Source organism: Bos indicus x Bos taurus, chromosome 9, assembly GCF_003369695.1.
Source record: "Bos indicus x Bos taurus breed Angus x Brahman F1 hybrid chromosome 9, Bos_hybrid_MaternalHap_v2.0, whole genome shotgun sequence".
Classification (NCBI taxonomy): domain Eukaryota; kingdom Metazoa; phylum Chordata; class Mammalia; order Artiodactyla; family Bovidae; genus Bos; species Bos indicus x Bos taurus.
This window is the reverse complement of record NC_040084.1, coordinates 29,595,604-29,620,728: the sequence shown is the minus strand read 5'-3', so window position 1 is coordinate 29,620,728 and position 25,125 is coordinate 29,595,604. Positions and strand designations below refer to the sequence as shown.

Below are 25,125 nucleotides of genomic sequence, written 5' to 3'. Positions count from 1 at the left end.
TAATCTTTTTAAAAAACCTGTAGCTTAATTGGAGGCTGATACACTGAAGTAACAGAAGGCAATGGAACCCCACTCCAGTACTCTTGCCTGGAGAATCCCATGGATGGAGGAGCCTGGTAGGCTGCAGTCCATGGGGTCGCTAAGAGTCAGACACAACTGAGCGACTTCATTTTCACTTTTCACTTTTCACTTTCGTGCACTGGAGAAGGAAATGGCAACCCACTCCAGTGTTCTTGCCTGGAGAATCCCAGGGACGGGGGAGCCTGGTGGGCTGCCGTCTATGGGGTCGCACAGAGTCAGACATGACTGAAGCTACTTAGCAGCAGCAGCAGCAGGCTGAAGTAAATTTCTGTAAATCCATTGGAGAAAATTATTTCTTTTTATAGTTGCCTCTAGTCCTTTGTGTATCAGTTTTTATGTTCTTGTTTCCTGACTGACAAGAACAAGACTTTAAAATGTATGAGGTATTATTTTCTCCATCTTATAGGCAAGAAAAGTTTTAAGAATTTTCGAACTCTTTGTGAATATTTGTAAATTTGATGGAACATGTGAAAACAAACAAGTTACTAAACCTTCCTATAAGGTTTCTAAAACCTGTTCTGCTGCTCCTGCTGCTGCTAAGTTGCTTCAGTCGTGTGCGACCCCATAGACTGCAGCCCACCAGGCTCCCGCGAAAACCTGTTCAGATAGGATCAATAACAGTCACCTTACAGAGTTATCAAATGTAACAATGTCCACGGCATTTCCATTGTAGTGCAAGGCCTCTGCAAGCACTCAGTATCAATCGTGATCATGAAAACAAAAATTACTGTCAATTCCCTAAAGTTTTTAATTTCAAATATGACTGGGGAATGACGTTCTTCAGAAAATTTTTAGCATACTCTGATGACAATGTTCAGGTGTGTAAGTGAGTTCCTGAAGACTTTACAAATAAACAAAGCCATCGGGTGGCCTTTATTCCAGGTCATTAGTCATCTTTTATGCAAAGTGCTTTCTCATAGACTTCCACCAGGCAAATTCTCCTGGACCAAGACTAAGGATTTCTGAGGTTTGATATGAAACAAAACATACCCTGCTGACAGTTTGGACTAGCTGGTGTACTGGAGCCCACAGCTATGATCAGAACGTGTTTAGGAGCACAAATCACATAGTTCTACTTCAATATAGGTCAGGGAAAGCTATAGGAAGTGTTCTCTACACTTAAGAGCAATTTGCTGTTCTCTTAAGAGAAAGATGCTATAAACCAAATTAAACAAAAAATATGAAAGTGCTATCAGTCCTCTGAGGAGAAGAAATGATCTAAGTCCAAAGGAGTGTAATTTGGTCAGCAAGCTCAGCTACTGCATTCGGTCCATATAGAGTGATAGTGAAACGTGATCCCAACCACCAAGTATTTTTCGAATCATTTCTCAGGATGCTTCTAGTAGCTCCATCAATATACGCCTATGCTCATTACAATGGGATAAAATGGGTAGTGATGCAGGAAGCTTTTGAATGATTTTTACAGAAAGAACCATAACTTGATTCAAACAAAAGCAGAGCCACTTCAAATTTCCCATCCTTTTCCACACTCTTTACTGAAAAGAGAGATCAGAGACAGAAAGAAGTAAATGGGCTTTGAGGAGCAAAGTGAAGACAGAAAAACACTTTTATATAGAAATCAAATAGCACTAAAATTGCAAAATAATACCAGACTTGGCAAACTCTAAAACAAATGTGTTTTAAATTTGACCCTGGAAGATTTCTGTGGTATAATCCCCCAAAAAAGACTGAGTGAAGAGCCATCTCCATATAAATCCTTCTCAGTGGGAATTGTAGTTTATGCTTCCTTTATTTAGATCTGAGGGAAGAATTCAGCCCAATTGCCTTCAAAAGAGATTATTTAAGATAGAAGGCTAAGCAGGTGTACAAAGAATTTTGGATTAATAAAAATGTAATAATCTGTCTTTGAAGTCAGATAACAGACTCCATCTGGGATCCCTAATTGTGCAAGTGTTTATCTTAAATATACAAATTAAGCAGTTTTTCTAGGGATGGAGTGAGCAAGAGTTAATGAGGGACAGCTCTGCCTGCCCTGGGTTAAATTAAAATGGGTTTTGAGGAACACCAGAATGAGGGCCCAAGTGATCATTTTGAGTTGACTCTTGGCAGACCAGCAGTGCTATTTTTGAAAGCATATTTACTATAGAATAGAATATGCACACAGTTAAGAGCTCACGAGGCCTGAAGGTTCATTACTATTAATAATTGGTGGTCTCCTGCAGCAATATATGAACCGTGAACTTCCAGATGTTCAAGCTGGTTTTAGAAAAGGCAGAGGAACCAGAGATCAAATTGCCAACATCTGCTGGCTCATGGAAAAAGCAAGAGAGTTCCAGAAAAACATCTATTTCTGCTTTATTAACTATGCCAAAGCCTTTGGCTGTGTGGATCACAATAAATTGTGGAAAATTCTGAAAGAGATGGGAATACCAGACCACCTGACCTGCCTCTTGAGAAACCTGTATGCAGGTCAGGAAGCAACAGTTAGAACTGGACATGGAACAACAGACTAGTTCCAAATAGGAAAAGGAGTATGTCAATGCTGTATACTGTCACCCTGCTTATTTAACTTATATACAGAGTATATCATGAGAAATGCTGGGCTGGATGAAGCACAAGCTGGAATCAAGATTGCTGGGAGAAATATCAATAACCTCAGATATGCAGATGACACCACCCTTATGGCAGAAAGTGAAGAGGAACTCAAAAGCCTCTTGATGAAAGTGAAAGTGGAGAGTGAAAAAGTTGGCTTAAAGCTCAACATTCCGAAAACGAAGATCATGGCATCTGATCCCGTCACTTCATGGCAAATAGATGGGGAAACAGAGGAAACAGTGTCAGACTTTATTTTGGGGGGCTCTGAAATCACTGCAGATGGTGACTGCAGCCATGAAATTAAAAGACGCTTACTCCTTGGAAGGAAAGTTATGACCAACCTAGATAGCATATTCAAAAGCAGAGACATTACTTTGCCAACAAGGGTCCATCTAGTCAAGGCTATGGTTTTTCCTGTGGTCATGTATGGATGTGAGAGTTGGACTGTGAAGAAGGCTGAGCACCAAAGAATTGATGCTTTTGAACTGTGGTGTTGGAGAAGACTCTTGAGAGTCCCTTGGACTGCAAGGAGATCCAACCAGTCCATTCTGAAGGAGATCAGCCCTGGGATTTCTTTGGAAGGACTGATGCTAAAGCTGAAAGTCCAGTACTTTGGCCACCTCATGCGAAGAGTTGACTCATTGGAAAAGACTCTGATTCTGGGAGGGATTGGGGGCGGGTGGAAAAGGGGACGACAGAGGATGAGATGTCTGGATGGCATCACCGACTTGATGGATGTGAGTTTGAGTGAACTCTGTGAGTTGGTGATGGACAGGGAGGCCTGGCGTGCTGCGATTCATGGGGTCGCAAAGAGTCTGACGCGACTGAGCAACTGAACTGAACTGAGATGACATAGGCAATTTGATTATTGATAAAAGCAAACAGCATTTTACTGAGTGGATTTATATAGGAACATTGAAGTGTCAAAGACTGATTCAGACAACTTCAGTACCTTATTGGATGCAAGCGGTTGAGCTAGTCTCACCTAATTATAGGTGATTGGCTTCCCCAGTGGCTCAGGTGGTAAAGAATCGGCCTGTAATGCAGGAGAGCCAGATTCAATCCCTGGGTAGGGAGGATCCTCTGAAGGAGGATGGCAATCCACTCCAGTATTCTTGCCTGGAGAATTCCATGGACAAAGGAGCTGGGTATGTATAGTCCATGGGATTGCAGAGTCGGACACAACTGAGTAATTAACTTTCACTTTTCACTTTCTAAAGTGCAATTATTCTAAAGTAACCTTAAGTTCAAGGTCATGTTGGTTCTGAGAATGAAAATATGATATAGTTATGCACAAATGAAATTCTGAGATAATATACACACGTTCAAAAGAATTTTCCTGCTACTTTTTCCCCCAAAATGTCTTGTCATCTCAGAAGTTGCATACATGTCCACAGTAGTGTCTACTTTAGAAATTGTTTCCTAATATGGTGTTTTCTTTTTAAGTAATGAATAAATTTCCATGTTGGTACAGACAGGGAAATTGGAAACAAATTCATTGAAGAGACATTGTGTCTTATTCATCTTCATGCATTTTAGGTTAAAGTGGGTAAAATGTCCAGGCAAGGCTACAGAATTTTTAAACAAGGGACTTAGCCCTTGTTTATTAGCCCTGTCTCAAAGTGACCTTATATTCATCTTACAAGCAATAACAAAGCACGTTTGTTTTAACTCCGGTGGTGTGCTGATTTGGAGTGAATCTGGCACATAGAGTTTAATGACAGCCCAAACCCACCATGCCTTCCCTTGGTGCCTCTAAAGCACATACAAAATTCAACTTAGCTATTTAATAAAACTGTGTTAATTGGAATTGACATAAAATACACTGTATATTTGATGTATTTATGTAAAATGTATGCATTATATTACTTATAGTCATCCCGAGGTGTCTGCAGAGGATTGGTTCCTGGACATACCCCAACACCCCTGCTGATAGCAAAATCTGTGGATGGATGTTCAAGTCCTTTACATAAAATGGAGCAATATTTACATATGAACTATGCTCATTCTCCCATACACTTTAAATCATCTCTAAAAACTGACATTAATAATATGTAAATGATTTTCAGGTAGTTATAAATACCACATAGTTGTAAATGCTGTGTAAATACTTGCTGGCACACAGCAAATTCAAGTTTTTCCTTCTGGAACTTTCTGGAATTCTTTTTTAATGTTTTCTGTCGGCAGCTGGTTGAATACCTGGTTGTGTGCATGCAAAGGGCCGACTGTTTGCACACACACGTGCACACACACAGGTACATTAACATCCGTGTATATATTACAACCCAGCTGTTGCTGCTCACCTCAACCCTTGCATCACATGCTGCCAGCAGAGTCAGCATTTATCCTATGTCACTTTGTGTTACTTCTTTTCTTATATTTATTTTCTCCCTTCCCAAGTATAGTAGCTTTGAAAATAATCTTACACACAAATATGAGATTTTAGGCATCATATGTTGTTATTGCTGTTGTTCAGTCATTAAGCTGTGTCCAGCTCTTTGGAACCCCGTGGACTGCAGCACACCAGGCTTCCTTGTCCTTCACTATCTCCTGGAGTTTGCTTAAATTCATATCCATATCTGTTGCTGCTCATCTCAACCACTGCATCACATACTGCTAGCTGAGTCAGCATTTATCCTACCTCACTTTGTGTTGCTATGTTGGGTCGGTGATGCCATCCAACCAGTTATCTATCTTCTACTGCCCCTTTCTCATTTTACCTTCAATCTTTCCCAGCATCAGGGACTTTACCAGTGAGTCAGGTCTTTGCATCTGGTGGCCAAAGTGTATTTGTAGCCAAAAAATATGTATCAGTATGAATCAAAACAGATTAATTTTATTTCTTTTGGCAATAGTGTGAAGGTATGGGATGGTGTCGTTTCATCTTTAAAAAGAAATAAGGATGTGTCACAGACATATCTCTCTTTTTTAAGGGATGATACACACTTTGAGCCACTAACTGTAATCACTATGCTGCATTACCCTGAGCTCTTAAAAAGGCTACGGCTTCAACCAGACTTCACTGGGGCTTCCCAGGTGGCGCTAATGCTAAAGAATCCACCTGCCAGTACAGGAGACATAAGAGACATGGGTTCGATCCCTGGGTTGGGAAGATGCCCTAGAAGAGGGCATGGCAACCCACTCCAGTATTCCTGCCTAGAGAATCCTATGGACAGAGGAGTCTGGCGGGCTGCAGCCCATAGGATCCCAAAGAGTCAGACATGACTGAAGCAGCTTAGCACAGCAGACCACTGGATGCCTGCATGTGCTTGCGTGAGTAGTTTCTAATGACTGTGTGACCTGATTTTTCAATTAAGAAAAGAGTTGGTATTTACATTTAGAATTGGGAGGAGAGGAGAGAAAAGAGAGAAAGACAGTGTGATACAATTTCACTTCTCAGTGAAGTCAAACCCTCAACTCTACAACATATATTCGCAATATGTCTCTGATTATTGAATATTGATTACTGGCCGTGGCTTTACAATGACCAGAAAAGTTTTCAATCAGCATAACAACTATTAGAAATTCATATAATTTCTTAAAACAAAATCATTTTAAAGGTATAATTTAACATATTTTTTCTAAGACATAAGAAAGTAACTGGTGGAGACAGCAGAAAGCTTATCACATAATCAAATATCAAAAGGTGTTGCATTGCCAAAAATGCCTGGGAATCCCTTTGCTGGGCCATCCCATTTCTTTCTTTCTTTATTTTGCTCTAGCCTGAAATGGTGCACAACATATTCCACTTCCTTTTTCTCTTAAAACCTGGTTATAGCTCTGTTTAGTTTGAGGTCAGTCTAACCATACCCCTCCTTAGTTAGAGGCTGTGTAACCTCAGTGTAGGCGGCTGAAATCGTGCCCCTTCTGGTTGGCTGAAGGACATATTAATGAAAACAGATCATTTCGTAGTAGTCTGGTCTCAAAAAGGAAAAGCAAAGTGAATTTTATCAGTTTTCCAAACAACAGTTCTGTGAAAGAAGCACACCCATATAACTTATTGGTATTTATTCCATAAAGTCAAGCTAAAAATCTAAACTGGGAACATTTACTGTAAAGCATTCAATTATGTGAGTTTTGTTTATTTGATTTATAATGCAAAAAAACTTTTTTTTTAAATTTCTCTTCCATAACAGCTACCAAATAAAAAAGAATATGGTTTTCTAATGACAAACCCTGAAGTACTGGTCTTTGCCAGGAGAATCTTGACAAGATTTTCTAAAACCACTTATAATCCTGACGGATTAGTGTGATCATTTTATTGCCATTTATCTTTTGATGTTAATTTCTTTTAACTTTCATAGGTTTATCTATTAACCTGTTCCCTGGGGACGAAGACAATGTTTGTGTCAAATCTCTAATTCCATTCAGTTCAGTTCAGTTACTCAGTCGTGTCCAACTCTTTGTGACCCCATGGACTGATTCCATTAACAAATGCTAACATTAAAAAACAAAACCAAAAAGCTGTTATTTCTTAGGAATGAGCATTCTCAAGGGAATAAATTTAATTTTAAGGAGTTTAATTTGAACTATGGCTACTGTGAATACATAATTGTGCCTTTTCAAAATTGTTGGCTGTAAAGTGATCAGGAGCTGGCTAATCTTTTATGTCTATTCTTTTACTATCAAGTACCATTCATGTAATAACACAAGTCCCCAGGCTTTGACTCAAAAATAAGAGCTTGAGATGCAAATCTATGTTATGAATGAAGGATTCTGTAGGTTTATGCATGATAGAGAACATTTATCTGTCCCCTGAACATGAACTCTGTCATCCCAATAAAAACACCAGGCAGTGGTTTCCCCTAGGCAGCTTTGTAGGAGGTGTCATATTTATGTATAGAAATTGGAAGACGAATTATAACTCACATTTACTGAGTTCTTTCCTGTGCCAGCCCCCGTTTGAAGAGCTTCACATAACTTCACTCAAGTAATCCACTTCACAGCCTATGAAGTACCTACTAATTATCCTCCCCTTATTAAATATGAGAGAGATATAAAAAAGATTTTAATCATATTGCCCAGGGTCGCAAAGCCAATAAGTTGTAGAGCTAACATTTTGAACCTAGGGAGTTTGGTTCCCAAGCTTTTTATCTTGATCATGTGATACACATAAACCAAACAGAGATATTTTTACAAAATTTTAGGTCATGGATTCTAATATAAATATTTTAAATTTGATAATAAAAATGTGAAGAAAAAGTATGGGTTAGATATATACTGATCACTGGTACAAATATATAATTTTGCTAACTACTATAAATGATTCAACTATGCATAAAAAATTCCTCTAGGAAATTGCAATTTAGCAGCAGAGGAAAATATACAACCAATATAATGTAATATGTGATGGCACCATATGACTGTGTGAACACAATGTACTTATGAAGCTCAGAAAAGAGAGAGATGATATTACTTTTGTTCTAAGGTGGATAGCATCCAAACTAAATCTCAAGTGTCAGTTGGGGATTTATTTTTAAAAGTTTTGAATGTCATGTGAAATACTTTTAGGTTGCAGAGAACCTCTAAAGATTTTTGTGTTGGCAGATGAAATGTTCAAGAAAGTTAAATAATGCAATAAAAATCTCTTTGAAAATGGTAAAATTTAATTTGGATATAAAGACTATTATTTTATCATGTACAATAGACATCCCCATTATGGATTGCAGACTTGTCACGGTGAAGGAACTTGTGTAAATCAATGAAGCTATCAGCCATGCTGTGCAGGGCCACCCAAGACAGACAGGTCATAATGAAGAGTTCTGACAAAACGTGGTCCATTGGAGGAGGGAATGAAAAATCACTCCAGTATTTTTGCTATGAGAACCCCATGAGCAGTATGAAAAGGCACAAAGATATGACACTGGAAGATGAGCCTCCCAGGTCAGAAGGTGTCCAATGCTCCTAGGGAAGAGTGGAGGGCAATTACTAATAGCTCCAGAAAGAATGAACTGGCTGGGTGCAAGCAGAAACAATGCTCTTGTGGATGTGTCTGGTGGTGAAAGTAAAGTCTGATGCAGTAAAGAAAAATATTGCATAGGTACCTGGAATGTTAGGTCCATGAATCAAGGTAAACTGGATTGGTCAAACAGGAGATGGCAAGAATGAGCACTGACATTTTAACAATCAGTGCACTAAATGACAGGAATAGGAAAATGTAATTCAGATGACCATTATATCTACTACTGTGGGCAAGAATCCCTTAGAAGAAGTGGAGTAGCCCTCAAAGTCAACAAAAGAATCTGAAATGCAGTACTTGGGTGCAATCTCAAAAGCAACAGAATGATCTCTGTTCATTTCCAAGGCAAACCATTCAATGTCACAGTAATCCAAGTCTGTGCCCTAACTACTAATGCCAAAGAAGCTGAAGTTGACCAGTTCTATGAAGGCCCACAAGACCTTCTAGAATTAACACCAAAAAAAGAGATGTTCTTTTCATCATAGGGGATTGGAATGCAAAAGTAGGAAGTCAAGAGATACCTGGAGTAACAGGCAAGTTTGGCCTTGGAGTACAAAATGAAGCAGGGCAAAGGCTAACAGAGTTTTCCAAGAGAACACACTGGTCACAGCAAACACCCTTTTCCAACAACTCAAGAAAAATTCTACACATGGACATCACCAGATGGCCAATACTGAAATCAGATTGATTATATTCTTTGAAGACAAAGATGGAGAAGCTCTACACAGTCAGCCAAACAAGACTGGGAGCTGACAGTGGCTTGGATCATGAGATCCTTATTGCAAAATTCAGATTTAAATTGAAGTAGGGAAAACCACTAGGAAATTCAGAATGACCTAAATCAAATCCCTTATGATTATACAGTGGAGGTGACAAATACATTCAAGTGATTAGATCTGGTAGAAAGAGTGCCTGAAGAATGATGGTTCATAACACTGTGCAGGAGGCAGTGACCAAAACCATCCCAAAGAGAAAGAAGTGCAAGCAAAGTGGTTTCCTTAGGAGGCTTTATAAATAGCTAAGGAAAAAAAGAGAAGCAAAAGGCAAGGGAGAAAGCGAAAGGTATACCCAACTGAATGCAGAGTTCCAGAGAATACAAAGGAGGGATAAGAAGGCCTTCTTAAATGAATAATGCAAAAAGTAGAGGAAAACAACTAAATTGGAAAGAATAGAGATCTCTTCAAGAAAAATGGAAATATCAAGGGAACATTTCATGCAAGGATAGGCATGATAAAAGCCAGAAAAAGTGAGGACTTAGCAGAAGCAAAAGTGGCAAAAATCCACAGAACTATTCACAAAAGGTCTTAATGATAACCACCATAGCATGGTCACTCACCTAGAGCTAGAAATCCTGGAGTGGGAAGTCAAGTGGACCTTAGGAAGCATTACTGCAAACAAAGCTAGTGGAGGTGATTGAGCTATTTCCAATCCTAAAAGATGATGCTGTTATAGTGTTGCACTCAATATGCTAGCAAATATGGAAGACTTAGCAGTGGCCACAGAACTGGAAAAGGTCAGTTTTACTCCAATCTCAAAGAAGGGCAATGCTAAAGAATGTTCAAACTACCTTAAAATTGTGCTTATTTCACATGCTAGTAAGGTTATACTCAAAATCTTTCAAGCTAGGCTTCAGCAATATGTGAACAAAGAACTTCCAGATGTACAAGCTGAGTTTAGAAAAGGCAGAGGAACCAGAGATCAAATTACCAACACTGAATCATAGAGAAAGCAAGAGAATTTCAGAAGAACATCTACTTCTGCTTCCTTGACTGTGCTTAAAGCCTTTGACTATGTAGATCACAACAAACTGTGGAAAATTCTTAAAGAAAGGGAATACCAGACCACCTTACCTGCCTCTTGAGAAACTTGTATGTGGGTCAAGAAGCAACAGTTAGAAATGGAACAACAGAATGGTTCCAAATTGGGAAAGGAGTGTGACAAAATTTATACTGTTACCTTGCTTATTTAACTTTCATGTAGAGTGTGTATGTGCGCTAGGTTGCTTCAGTCGTGTCTGACTCTTCTCGATCCCATGAACTGCAACCTACCAGGCTCCTCTGTCCAGGAGATTCCCTGGGCAGAATATTGGAGTGGTTGCCATGCCCTTGTCCAAGGAATATTCACAACTCAGGGAATAAATGTGTGGCTCTTGCATTGCAGGCTAATTCTTTACTGCTGAGCCACTGGGAAAGCCCTTTATGCAGGGTACATTATGTGAAATGGTGGGCTGTATGGAATTAAGATCGCCAGGAGAAATATCAATAACCTCAGATACACAAATGATACCACTCTAATGACAGACACTGAAGAGGAACTAAAGAGCTTCTTGATGAGGGTGAAAGATGAGAGAGAAGAAGCTGGCTTAAAACTCAATATTAAAAAATCTAAGATCCTGGTGTCTGGTCTCCTCACTTCATGGCAAATAGAAGGGGAAAAAGTGGAAGCAGTGACAAATTTTCTTTTCTTGGCCTCCAAAATCTATGCAGATGGTGACTGAAAACATGAAATTAAAAGATGTTTGTTCTTTGGAAGAAAAGTTATGACTAACCTAGATAACATATTAAAAAGTAGACATCATTTTGTTGACAAAGGTCCATATAGTCAAATTTATAGTTTTTCCAGTAGTCATATACAAATGTGAGAATTGGACAATAAGAAGGTTAAGTGCCAACATATTGATACCTTCTAATGGTGTTGCTGGAGAAGACTTTTGACACTGCCTTAAACATTAAGGAGATGAAGCCAGTCAATGCTTAAGGAAACCAACCCTGAATATTCACTGGAAGGACTGATGCTGAAGCTCCAATACTTTAGCCCTCTCATGCAAATAGCCGACTCATTGGAAAAGACCCTGATGCTGGGAATGATTGAAGGCCAAAAGAGAAGACGGCAGAGGATGAGATGGATAGATAGCATCACCAACTCAAAAGACATATGAATTTGAGCAAACTCCAGGAGATAGTGAAAGACAGGGGAACCTACAGCCTGGCATGCTGCAGTCTATGGGGTCACAAAGAGTCAGGCACGACTTTACAACTGAACAACAATGTTAGACATGATGTTACATGTCATATTATATTTATATTGTATCAGGTATATAATGTAATGATTTCTACATCATAAAGTATAAGAATTCAATGATTTATGGGGAAAATTCAGGTGGAAAACTTTAGTAATAGATAGCATTTATTGAATGCTTAGTATTATCTGCAATATCTTCTATGTTTCAAGTTAGATTTATTACCCTCAGTGGCAATAGAGGAAAATACAGCTTAGGAAGGTTGAGAAATTGCCCTCGGTTGTCACAAGGCTTGTAGTAGAGGGCCAAATTTGAACCCAGATCTGTCTGATTACAGAGCATATGCTTCTTCCACTTCACTGTATTATCATTTGTACATTCAATCTATTTATGGAGAAGAAAAATATACAATATATTAGGAGCTGAACAAGGTGCTGAGCTAAAACACAAAAAGACAAAAATAATCCTGTTTTCATATGGCCTAAAAAGTCCATGTATTTTCATTGAATGCCTAAAATGTACATGGCATTATGAGAAATGAAATATACATGAAATCTCTGCCCTCCAGTTGCTCCATTTATAAGTATATATACAACTACATAGGATTCCCTGGTAGCTCAGCTGGTAAGGAATCCACCTGCAATGCAAAGGACCCCAATTTGATTCCTGTGTTGGGAAGTTCCCCTGGAGAAGGGATAGGCTATCCACTCCAGTATTCTTGGGCTTCCTTGGTGGCTCGGACAGTAAAGAATATACCTACAATGTGGGAGACCTGGGTTTGATCCCTGGGTTGGGAAGATCCCTTGGAGGAGGGCATGGCAACCTACTCTAGTATTCTTGCCTGAAGAACCCCCATGGACAGAGGAGCCTGGCAGGTTACAGTTCATAGGGTCACAAAGATTTGAACACGACTGAGCAACTAAGCACACAGCACAGCACATACAACAATACATATAAAGTGTATACATGTAATAAGTCAAATTTCAGTGCTAAGTAGATATTTTAACCAATAGGCACAAAACAAAAGTGTATAGGGAAGAAATCACAGTGGAATGGAAAGGCTGAGAAGGCTTTACGGCAGACGTAGAATGCTGCCAGACTGTGAAGGATGAAGAGGACCCAGAAGGATAGGAGTGAGGAAGGCATTTCAAGCAGAATTGAAAATAGGAAGCAATGGCAGAAGTGCTGTAAAGCTTACTCTTGTACAAAAGAATATTTAAAAAATGTCCTCAGCTATACTCTGTTTCATTGTGGCCATGTGGGAGGTTTACATGGGAGAAAAACAGGGCACCGGACTAGAACAGTAAGGTGGGATCACAGTGCAAAGAGCCCTGAATGCTAGGATAGGAGTTAGATTTTTCAGGAGAACTTTGAAGGATAAGTTGAGGACTTGAAATCTACAATAAAAAATAGTCACTAAAGAACTTAGAATACATTTTCCATGATGAAAAGTGTATTGTATAAACCCTGGCTTTCCTTCACTACTTTGATTAAATGCTAATATTACCCAAGGATCTTCCAAATAAATCCTTGCCATACCTGTCTTCCAAGTCACATCTCACAATCTCTTCACTTTCAACAAGCTATTCACAACTTGCACATCTGGTCTAGTGGTACCTCTGGATGTGTTTTGTTAAGGTCCCCGCTCTGCCCGGAAGGCCCTCATTCCTCAGCTGCATGACCCTGGTTCTGCTTCCTCTGAGACCTTGCTAAAGGCTGCAGTTCTCCTAGGTGCCTTCCCAGACTAACTTCCTTCCTTTGAGATCCGCTCCCGGCTTTGTGTTCCTTGGCGGTGTATCTGTAGGTATGTTATTTTGGCTTTACTTACGGTGTCTACTTGTTGTCTGTGTATTATCTTTGTCTTCCTTGGGGGTCCATGAATTTGTCTTCACTTTTTTAGTATTCTTGAATGCAATTAGCATACTGCTTTGAAAAGAGGAGAATACAAACAAACACCCTTGAACTCTGTTTTGTTTCTCTGGACTAGGTTATCTTTGGCTTGAAGGTCACAGTAATAACTAACAATAGTGAATCAAATTGAATCATCATTTATAATATTTTGGATCTGATTATAAAATAAGATTTTTAAAAATTTTTACATCTAAAATTTCACTGTGGTTTGGCAAAATCTTTTTTTTTTTTTTTCGTTATGAACCCTATCTTAATTGGAAAATTTAATGGAAACTTCACTGAGTCTTATCTGGAGACATTTATAGCTTCTTATAATTTATTTTCTATCTTTCAGTTCAAGTCAAACAAAAAAGTACCTTTTGTTTTATATTTGTAGCCTCTTTGGAAAGAAGATGCTTGTCAATCATAGGTTTTAAGGATCACTTTCCAGGATAACTCCTTTAATTAAGGAAAGCATGCTGTAGAATGTAGAAGCCCACTGTCCCCAGACCTCCCCTTTCAAATGCAGCTTTCACCCTAATAAAACTCTAATCATCCTACAGATGAGTATTTAAAATAGCACATCTATTTGATCTCTGTGTTTTCAGTGTCTCTACTACCCCAAATACCCTCCATTTTCCTTCCTCATCTCTTTCCTTTTATCACATTTATTTAATAGGTTCATAGAAGGGTTTCAAATTTTTAAAAGTATAATGAAGAAATTTCCATTTAGTATTGGCCTCATTAGGTCATTATTGAAATATGTTAATATTGGCTTATTTATAAATGAATGCATAGGTACTTATTAACTTGATGGAGTATTTTTCTTCTTAGTATGCTTGCAATTATTTTCTATTTTGCTTTTATACATCATAAAATTTTAGAGTCAGAAAGGGCCTATTATGTACCTCATTTTAAAGAATTAAGAGAAACTAAGAGACTCATCTAAAAAGATGCAAACAGCTTCGGCATTGAAATTGGCCCTTTGTTTACTAAAACACGCAAAGACACACATACATTTACACACATGTTGATTACATTTCTGCTATGTCTCAGGTCAGTATGGACTCAGGGCTCACAGGATGTCTATGACATGCCTGGTTCTTTGAATTTACATGGGTTAGGGAAGACAAATAGATGAAGCAATCAATTATAGTACACCTTATTAAATGAAATACAAATGCAAAGTGATATGGAAGTTCAGAAGAGATTTAGAGGAAGTGCTTAGAGAATCAGTTACTTACTGCTATACCTTTGGACTTTTTCTTTTATAATAAATTCCTTGTACTGTTCAAAAAAAAAATAAAGTGAATTTTAAAGTTCACCCAACATTCTTACAAATTGAGTGTAAAAAAGCAAAAGCGTTGGAAGCAGAGCATACATGAGTAAAAATTATGAAGACATTAATACCTGTTCAAACAATGGTGACTGATTTCATCTAGTTACATGTTGATGCATGAAGGGGAGGCAAGTGACTTGAACTTTAGTGAGACATCAATAAATTTGATGTCATAGTCTCTTTATTTACATACGTAATATATAGACACATATATATGAGCACACCATATATATATATATATATATATATACACACACACACACACAACAAATTATTTGTTAATTATTAGTTTTGTGTAAGAGTTGTTCTAAATGACTTATAAATGTTGATATTCATTCTACATAATATTCTTATAAGGTAGATACTATTATTATTCCTAGTTTGTAACTATGGGATCTGAGGCCCAGACTGTTTAAGAAGCTTAACCAAAATCACAAAGCCAGTAAGTGGCATAGCCTGACTTTGTTCAATCTGACTATAGAGTCCTTGTTGCATTTTATTTGTTAAGAATGCAAGAAATAATCATTTGCCAGTGTTCCCAATTTTCAAGTAAAACGCAATTTAGCCTTTAATACTTTAGTTGCTTGAAAACTCTGTGTGAAAGAAAAAATAATGTAATGGTTAGACAAAACTTTGAATAGGAATGTGTTGGGTGAATATTCAGTAAATAGGTAAAATGAGTGTGGGTTATTCACTGAATCTTTGACTCAATATTCATAGACTCAGACAAATGAATATTTATCTGTATGTATAATTTTTGTTTTCTTTGTATAAGAAAAATCAGAGCAGGCACAAAATGTAAAGGCATTATTTCAGTTCAGTTCAGTTGCTCAGTCCTGTCTGACTCTTTACAACCCCATGGACTGCAGCACGCCAGGCCTCCCTGTCCATCACCAATTCCTGGAGTTTACTTAGACTCATGTCCATTGAGTCAGTAATGCCATCCAGGGCATTATTTAGTGGCTGGAAATTTAAAGTTTACCATGTGCATAAACACATTATGCTATGCTATGCTATGCTAAGTCGCTTCAGTCATGTCCGACTCTGTGCAACCCCATAGATGGCAGCCGACCAGGCTTCCCCTTCCCTGGGATTCTCCAGGCAAGAACACTGGAGTGGGTTGCCATCTCCTTCTCCAATGCATGAAAGTGAAAAGTGAAAGTGAAGTCGCTCAGTCGCGTCGGACTCTAGCGACCCCATGGACTGCAGCCCACCAGGCCCCTCCGCCCATGGGATTCTCCAGGCAAAAGCACCAGAGTGGGGTGCCATTGCCTTCAGAAAGATATAAAATTAGTAACATTTTGATTCTAAAAAATAACCAATCTATAAATAATTATGCAATTAATTTTTCTTCCAGAAAGCAACCCACATAGACTTTGAGGAGTCAATAATAGGAGGAAAGTTAAAGGTGTGTAGCTTCAGTGAGTTGTACTAAGAAATGTTGTGTTAGTCACTTAGTTGTGTCTGACTCTTTGTGACCCCGTAGACTGTAGCCTGCCAGACTCCTCTGTCCATGGGATTATTCAGGCAAGAATACTGCAGTGAATTGCCATTTCCTTCTCCAGGGAATCTTCCTGACCCAGGGATTGAACCCAGGTCTCCTGCCTTGCAGGTAGATTCTTTACCATCTGAACTGTAGGGAAGTCCTATATTAAGAAATGAAAGGAGCCATAATGATAACTATTCTCTTTCCCTTTAGCTACCATGGCCATTCTTGAGTTAACCATTTATTATTTAGAGTTCCTATCCAGCCTCATTTTATCCAGATTGCTTTATTTGACTGTTGTAAACAGTCTTCCTGGTCGAAAGCCTCCTTCTCATTAGACCCAAAAGGAGCATCCAAAGATGTACATGGAATCACACTAAAAGAGTGTTGAACATATTAATAGCCCGGTGCCCATGACTCACAGTCATGAATGGTTCATGTTAAAGAGCAACTGGTATAAGCCCATGTTGGTTAGTTTTTATAAGTTTATCAGATAAAATGGCTCAAGGAGGATGAAAGTTCCAGGCAAGGATTTTAAGGGGAATATATTTTAGTGAGCATCGGGAAATGCTTAAATGTATTGCTATGTATTCTAGTGAAGGAGGACTATAAAACTACATCTGATCAGTTATTTCTATAAAATGTCACCTCCTCTACATCTGCATCTCCTCCCAAAATAATACACACATATCTTCTTACTATATTCTGTCCATTGCTTTGCAAAGGGCTGGGGCTGATAAATATAAATTCTTCTTGATTTATGTGGAAAAAGAGCTCTTTGTTTTCTCTTGATGTGGGATACAACTCTAGCCACCTGGCTTCTGGCCCTCCCTTCCACAGCAATAAGCTAGACGGTATATTGATGAACATTCCCACCTTCCCTGGTCTCATCTGCACAAAGGTATAAAACTGTATCTTCTTCCTAGGACTGTTGTAGTCATTAAATGACATAGCCAATGCATATGCTAGGAAAGTCTTGCTTTTTTCTGAGGTGCTGTTTTCTTGATTCTCCTAACTGATAAGGAGTACAGTGTAAGTGAGAAACAGCGGGGAAGATTAAAGTTGTGTGTATGTGTGCACCGGGTACTTGTTTTTCACATTTAAAAGATAATATATTAGTAAAGGCCTTAGCTTCACACACAGATTTTTTTCCCCCCTCTAGGGTCACAATGAATTGAGCCAGTTAATTCAAAATAGGAGAATTAAACATCTTTTATGGACTTGAGTTATCACTCATCGACTCTACAGGAAGCATTAAGACGTAGTTCCTAGTGGCATGAAACAAACGATAGGTAACAATGACAAAAGCAACAAATATTAGCATAACACCATTTCCAAAAGAGCTTTCGCAGGCCTTACCTTGCTGAATCCTCATAACTATCCTGGGAAGTAGAGGTTATTATTATTTCCATTCCATAAACAGGGAAACGGGCCAAAAGAGATAAACTTCCTCAGAATCACACAGTGAGAAAGAGACAGCTGTTACTTTGACCTACGTCATCTGAAATCAGATTCTGGTCTGTTCCCACTATACTGCATTTCGTTCTCCCCAAAACAATTCTTTTAGGTTAAAAACAAATCATCTACTTTTTTTTTCTCCCTGATGATTCCCAGAGACAGTACTGAAGCTGTTAGGAATGAGACAAGCATCTCAGGGAGGACAAAAGCTGGAGATAATAGCACCATGGATAACATGACCAGAGTAGTTGCTTTATATCAGACATTGTTATAAGGACTTTGCAAGTATAAATTCTTTCAGTGGATACAATCTTGAGATACAGCATTCCTCTCCCTATCCAGATACACTGAGATTAAATAGTCTGTTTATGCTTGCACAGCGAATTAGCTGAACATCTGAATTCACACCTTAGAGGCCTGGCTTCAAGGCCCATTGCATAATATTTACATTATGACTCTCCTACCAGCCTGGGTCAGATACACCCAAGGGTATTCCCAGCATCACAGTATAGGGGAAAGGGCAGACAGACAGGCAGAGCAGTTGCCCTAAACTTTAGGATACTAAAGTAAAAGGAGAAAAGGTATACACTGATCAGTGTTGAAAGACAGGATTGCACAATGTTGAAAGACAAAAGGGGAAGTCTAGCAAGGAAGAATAGGTGGACCTGTCCATGATAGATGGTGAGCCTCAAACAGTGGGCCTAGTAGTGCAGCTACCACGTGGCAGGAGTCCGGTTCCTAAGGACTCTGGGCAGAACTCCGTAGCACTAGCTAGCATCTGAGAAAGAGGAATCAAAGGATGGGTCTCACCTGGCTAGATCGTGGAAGAGTAAACCAGGGACCTACGAAGGGATTCTTGCGAGGTTGTGTCTGATAATAAGAAAAACACAAAAGCAAACAAAACAGTATAGAGCCTCGGGCATGAAATTGGAACAGGAAGACTGTGTGGATTTGTGTGTCAGAGCCCTTGGGTGGAGACCACTACAAGGCAAGGAGAATGGGCTCTAGACATGGGGTATTCTACCTCAGAAATGTAGATCCAGGGGCGAACCTAAGGGCAGCTAATCTTTGAACTCCTCAATCACTTTGGAATGAATAAGATGAAATATCTTCGGTATTACTGGGGAAATAGGCTTCTTCACCTGTGAAGTTAAATTCAGATTCCAGGGCAAAGATGAGCCAACAGGTGATGAAGGAAAAGGCTATAGCTGCAAGGTTAGGTGTCTGAAGCTCAGCTTAGATGTCATCTCCTTTCAAACATTTTCTTACATCTCCAAAGCTGATTTTTTTTTAAATTTTATTTTATTTTTAACTTTTACATAATTGTATTAGTTTTGCCAAATATCAAAATGAATCCATCACAGGTATACATGTGCTCCCCATCCTGAACCCTCCTCCCTCCTCCCTCCCCATACCATCCCTCTGGGTCGTCCCAGTGCACTAGCCCCAAGCATCCAGTATCATGCATTGAACCTGGACTGGGAAGATTTGGGAGAATGGCATTGAAACATGTAAAATATCATGTATGAAACGAGATGCCAGTCCAGGTCCAAAGCTGATTTTATTAATTCTCTTTGTAATAACTTTGCAGTCCAGGCACTCTTACTGATTTGTACTGTGTAATTAGCTTTTTTCTTTTCGTCTCCATTTTAGAAGTGTGGTAGAGGATTGAGCTATTCACACCCCTCAATTTATTGTCACCAAACTACCACACAATTGCACTCATCTCACACACTAGTAAAGTAATGCTCAAAATTCTCCAAGCCAGGCTTCAGCAATACGTGAACCGTGAACTTCCAGATGTTCAAGCTGGTTTTAGAAAAGGCAGAGGAACTAGAGATCAAATTGCCAACATCTGCTGGATCATCGAAAAAGCAAGACAGTTCCAGAAAAACATCTATTTCTGCTTTATTGACTATGCCAAAGCCTTTGACTCTATGGATCACAATAAACTGTGGAAAATTCTGAAAGAGATGGGAATACCAGACCACCTGACCTGCCACTTGAGAAACTTACATGCAGGTCAGGAAGCAACAGTTAGAACTGGACATGGAACAACAGATTGGTTCCAAATAGGAAAAGGAGTACGTCAAGTCTGTATATTGTCACCCTGCTTATTTAACTTCTATGCAGAGTACATCATGAGAAGCACTGGGCTGGAAGAAGCACAAGCTGGAATCAAGTTTGCCGGGAGAAAGATCAATCACCTCAGATATGCAGATGACACCACCCTTATGGCAGAAAGTGAAGAGGAACTCAAAAGCCTCTTGATGAAAGTGAAAGTGGAGAGTGAAAAATTTGGCTTAAAGCTCAACATTCAGAAAATCAAGATCATCTGGTCCCAACACTTCATGGGAAATAGATGGGGAAACAGTGGAAATGCTGTCAGACTTTATTTTTTGGGGCTCCAAAATCACTGCAGATGGTGACTGAAGCCATGAAATCAAAAGACACTTACTCCTTGGAAGAAAACTTATGACCAACCTAGATAGCATATTCAAAAGCAGAGACTACTTTACCAGCAAAGGTCTGTCTAGTCAAGGCTATGGTTTTTCCTGTGGTCATGTATGGGTTTGAGAGTTGGACTGTGAAGAAAGCTGAGCGCCGTAGAATTGATGCTTTTGAACTGTGGTGTTGGAGAAGACTCTTGAGAGTCCCTTGGACTGCAAGGAGATCCAACCAGTCCATTCTAAAGGAGATCAGCCCTGGGTGTTTGGAAGGAAAGATGCTAAAGCTGAAACTCCAGTACTGTGGCCACCTCATGCAGAGTTGACTCATTAAAAAAGACTCTGATGCTGGGAGGGATTGGGGCAGGAGGAGAAGGGGAAGACAGAGGATGAGATGGCTGGATGGCATCACTGACTCGATGGACGTGAGTCTGAGTGAACTCCGGGAGTTGGTGATGGACAGGGAGGCCTGGCGTGCTGCAATTCATGGGGTCGCAAAGAGTCGGATGTGACTGAGGGACTGAACTGAACTGAATCATCAATAAACTACAGAAGCTGGTCTTATCTTACTTATACACTTATCTAATTTCTTTTAACAGTCTCCAAACCCATGCCTTTCCCCACTAAAGGCGATCATTTATATGTGTTTCCATATACCCATTTCATTTGTATGGTAAATGGGCATTGTTGCTTTGTGTGTTTGTATCTTAATGTACATGTATGTTGTTGTTATGTATTTTTTAGTTTCTTCTTTTTAAATTACTCAGCATTGTGTGTTTTTAAGGTGCATTTGTGTTATTTTATTCAAACTAGTTCCTTGCTTCTAACTGTGGCAAAACATTCCATAGTACTTTCATGGAAGTTTCCATGGAACCTATATTGCCTCAATGTGCGCATGCTCAGTCACCATCAATCGTGTCTCTTTGCAACCCTATGGGCTGTAGCCCGCTAGCCTCCTCTGTCCAGAAGATTCTCAAGGCAAGAATGCAGGAGTGGGTTGCCATGCCCTCATCCAGGGGATCTTCCCTACCCAGAGATTGAACCTGCATCTCCTGCGTCTCCTGCATTGCAGGTGGATTCTTTACCACTGAGCCAAGAGGGAAGCACATGTTGCCTCTAATTCATTGCTAAATTATTAAGAGGTTAGATGAACCTTTTTCTCTAGAAGAGGTAACAGGAGAAAAATTGCTCACTAGTGACAATTTGATTACAGATTACCTAACTGCTCTCCAGAACGGTATGCTTTTCAATTCACATGTCTGCCTAGATTATATATTTCTTGAGGGCACAGAGTGTCTTACTCACTTTTGTTTCCTCACTGCCTAGCTCAGTGTAGAGGAAGTGATTACTGAATATTCACCGAGTACATGAGTGGGACTGTATAGGCCAGTCTGTTCATTCCCAAAGGCAAATAGCATGGCGGGCTATAAATGAGACCCATATATATCAATGTACCTAAATGGTGAGTCCTTTACCAGTTTACCAGGGAAGGGGAAAAAAATACTGTTTAAAGGCTGCCAGAACTTAGGGACTCTGTGTCCTGTCTTTGAACTGCTGTTTCCGCAGAGGAGTAGAAGTGCTTTCCATTATTTTGAGTAAAAAAAGGACATGCTCTGTGGGGCTTCCCATAATTGTTCCGAGAGCCAGCAAAGGGGACTTCGAAAACCTCTTCTCCCAGAAATCAACATTGTTTCCTCTCTCACTCTACCTTCCGGTTTGAAAAAAAAGTTCCTGTTTGTGATGAACACAGGTCAGATTCTCCGTGGGAATATTCGTAAAGAATGAACATCCTTCTCCGAACAATGTCACAGTGTCATGTGGCACGTTTTACCTTCCACATAGGGTCCCTGTGTGGAATGTGTGCAGCCTGGGATAGTCATTAGGGGATGACAGACTTATGGCAACATCAGGGTCAATGCCAGACAAGTTGGAAGATGAACACTGGTGGCTGTTTAAAATAAAATGACATAGCTTCCTGGCATGAAATCAAAGCTACGGTGGTGAGTAGTGTTATTGCTCAAAGCAAACTCAAGTACTCCAAAGCTTTAGTATATCCCCTAAAACAATCCACTTCAAAGCATGTATGTATTTTCCAATTATTTATGCCTAGAAAAAAATTAGACAAAAGTCAATATAATAAAATCCATTATTTGTTGTAACGTTGAATTTTTAAATTTCTTACCATGCTCATATTTCTTATAACACTGGAAGTTTTTGCTTTATTTTAGTGTATACTATGTTATATATATTTTTTTTCCTGAAGCAGAAAGAGAAAAATGTTTAATAATAAAATGATAATAGTCTGATGAGAGGATGGAGAAAACGTAGCATCTATAGTTGAACATTTTTGTTTGGTGCTGTGATCCTGAGACCACCTGGGAATCTGGGAACCTGTATTCTAGAAGTGGCATTGCTAAGTGATGGGTGGTCTTAGACTTTGTGTCTCTGCACAGGGCTTCTGCCTCTGTAGTGCAGAGGATAACTGGGCAATACTAAAATCTATTTTGTGGATTTGTTAAAGCCCTGGAAATTTTATCATGTCTTGTCTGTTGCCTATGAGACAGACTGGGTCAAACTCAAAGTTTGACCAAGAGTGTTGCATTAGCATTTAAGTTACAGTGATCTCCAGAAAAGGATGGGGACTTATAGCTTTCCCATCAAACCCAACAGGGTATATTTTCCAGAAAGAGTGTGTAACATACAGCAAAAATGAAAACACACTTACCCCAGTGTAACAATGGGCACAGTTAACCTTACAAAGGGTCAGGTCAGTTCAGTTCAGTCGCTCAGTCGTATCTGACTCTGCGACCCCATGAATCGCAGCACGCCAGGCCTCCCTGTCCATCACCAACTCCAGGAGTTCACCCAGACCCACGTCCATCGAGTCAGTGATGCCATCCAGCCATTTCATCCTCTGTCGTCCCCTTCTCCTCCTGCCCCCAATCCATCCCAGCGTCAGAGTCTTTTCCAATGAGTCAACTCTTCGCATGAGGTGGCCAAAGTACTGGAGCTTCAACTTTAGCATCATTCCTTCCAAAGAAATCCCAGGGCTGATCTCCTTCAGAATGGACTGGCTGGATCTCCTTGCAGTCCAAGGGACTCTCAAGAGTCTTCTCCAGAACCACAGTTCAAAAGCATCAATTCTTTGGCGCTCAGCCTTCTTCACAGTCCAACTCTCACATCCATACATGACCACAGGAAAAACCATAGCCTTGACTAGACGAACCTTTGTTGGCAAAGTAATGTCTCTGCTTTTCAATATGCTATCTAGGTTGGTCATAACTTTCCTTCTAAGAAGTAAGCGTCTTTTAATTTCATGGCTGCAATCACCATCTGCAGTGACTTTGGAGCCCCCAAAAAATAAAGTCTGACACTGTTTCCACTGTTTCCCCATCTATTTCCCATGAAGTGATGGGACAGATGCCATGATCTTGGTTTTCTGAATGTTGAGCTTTAAGCCAACTTTTTCACTCTCCACTTTCACTTTCATCAAGAGGCTCTTTAGTTCCTCTACACTTTCTGCCATAAGGGTGGTGTCATCTGCATATCTGAGGTGATTGATATTTCTCCCGGCAATCTTGATTCCAGCTTGTGTTTCTTCCAGCCTAGCGTTTCTCATGATGTAGTCTGCATATAAATTAAATAAACAGGGTGACAATATACAGCCTTGACAAACTCCTTTTCCTATTTGGAACCAGTCTGTTGTTTCATGTCCAGTTCTAACTGTTGCTTCCTGACCTGCAAACAAATTTCTCAAGAGGCAGATCAGGTGGTCTGGTATTCCCATCTCTTTCAGAATTTTCCACAGTTTGTTGTGATCCACACAGTCAAAGGCTTTGGCATAGTCAATAAAGCAGAAATAGATGTTTTTCTGGAAATCTCTTGCTTTTTCCCTGATCCAGGGGAAGTTGGCAATTTGATCTCTGGTTCCTCTGCCTTTTCTAAAACCAGCTTGAACATCAGGAAGTTCACGGTTCACGTATTGCTGAAGCCTGGCTTGGAGAATTTTGAGCATTACTTTACTAGCGTGTGAGATGAGTGCAATTGTGTGGTAGTTTGAGCATTCTTTGGCATTGCCTTTCTTTGGGATTGGAATGAAAACGGACCTTTTCCAGTCCTGTGGCCACTGCTCAGTTTTCCAAATTTGCTGGCATATTGAGTGCAGCACTTTCACAGCATCATCTTTCAGGGTTTGAAATAGCTCAATTGGAATTCCATCACCTCCACTAGCTTTTTTCGTAGTGATGCTTTCTAAGGCCCGCTTGACTTCACATTCCAGGATGTCTGGCTCTAGGTCAGTGATCACACCATTGCGTTTATCTGGGTCGTGAAGATCTTTTTTGTATAGTTCTTCTGTGTATTCTTGCCATCTCTTCTTAATATCTTCTGCTTCTGTTAGGTCCATACCATTTCTGTCCTTTATTGAGTCCATCTTTGCATGAAATGTTCCCTTGGTATCTCTAATTTTCTTGAAGAGATCTCTAGTCTTTCCCATTCTGTTGTTTTCCTCTATTTCTTTGCATTGATCGCTGAGGAAGGCTTTCTTATCTCTTGCTATTCTTTGGAACTCTGCATTCAGATGCTTATATCTTTCCTTTTCTCCTTTGCTTTTCACTTCTCTTCTTTTCACAGCTATTTGTAAGGCCTCCCCAGACAGCCATTTTGCTTTTTTGCATTTCTTTTCCATGGGAATGTTTTTTTTTTTTTTGGGGGGGGGGGGGGAATGGTCTTGATCCCTGTCTCCTGTACAATGTCACGAACCTCATTCCCTAGTTCATTAGGCACTCTATCTATCAGATTTAGGCCCTTAAATCTATTTCTCACTTCCACTGTATAATCATAAGGGATTTGATTTAGGTCATACCTGAATGGTCTAGTGGTTTTCCCTAC

At 39.6% G+C, this 25,125-nt stretch overlaps 1 long non-coding RNA gene across 5 annotated transcripts in view; it reads left to right on the top strand.

The window, feature by feature from the left end:
* The window catches only part of LOC113898177, a 162,313-nt gene that overhangs the window by 58,061 nt on the left and 79,127 nt on the right, over window positions 1-25,125 (top strand). Inside the window, exon 1 of one of the 5 annotated variants that reach the window (XR_003512556.1) lies at window positions 12,961-13,419. The exons of 3 other annotated variants lie outside the window; for them this stretch is intronic. This is a non-coding gene — a long non-coding RNA (uncharacterized LOC113898177). Of the gene's footprint in view, window positions 1-12,960; window positions 13,420-25,125 lie in introns of those variants that run through there. One more of the 5 variants, XR_003512559.1, reaches the window with a different exon arrangement.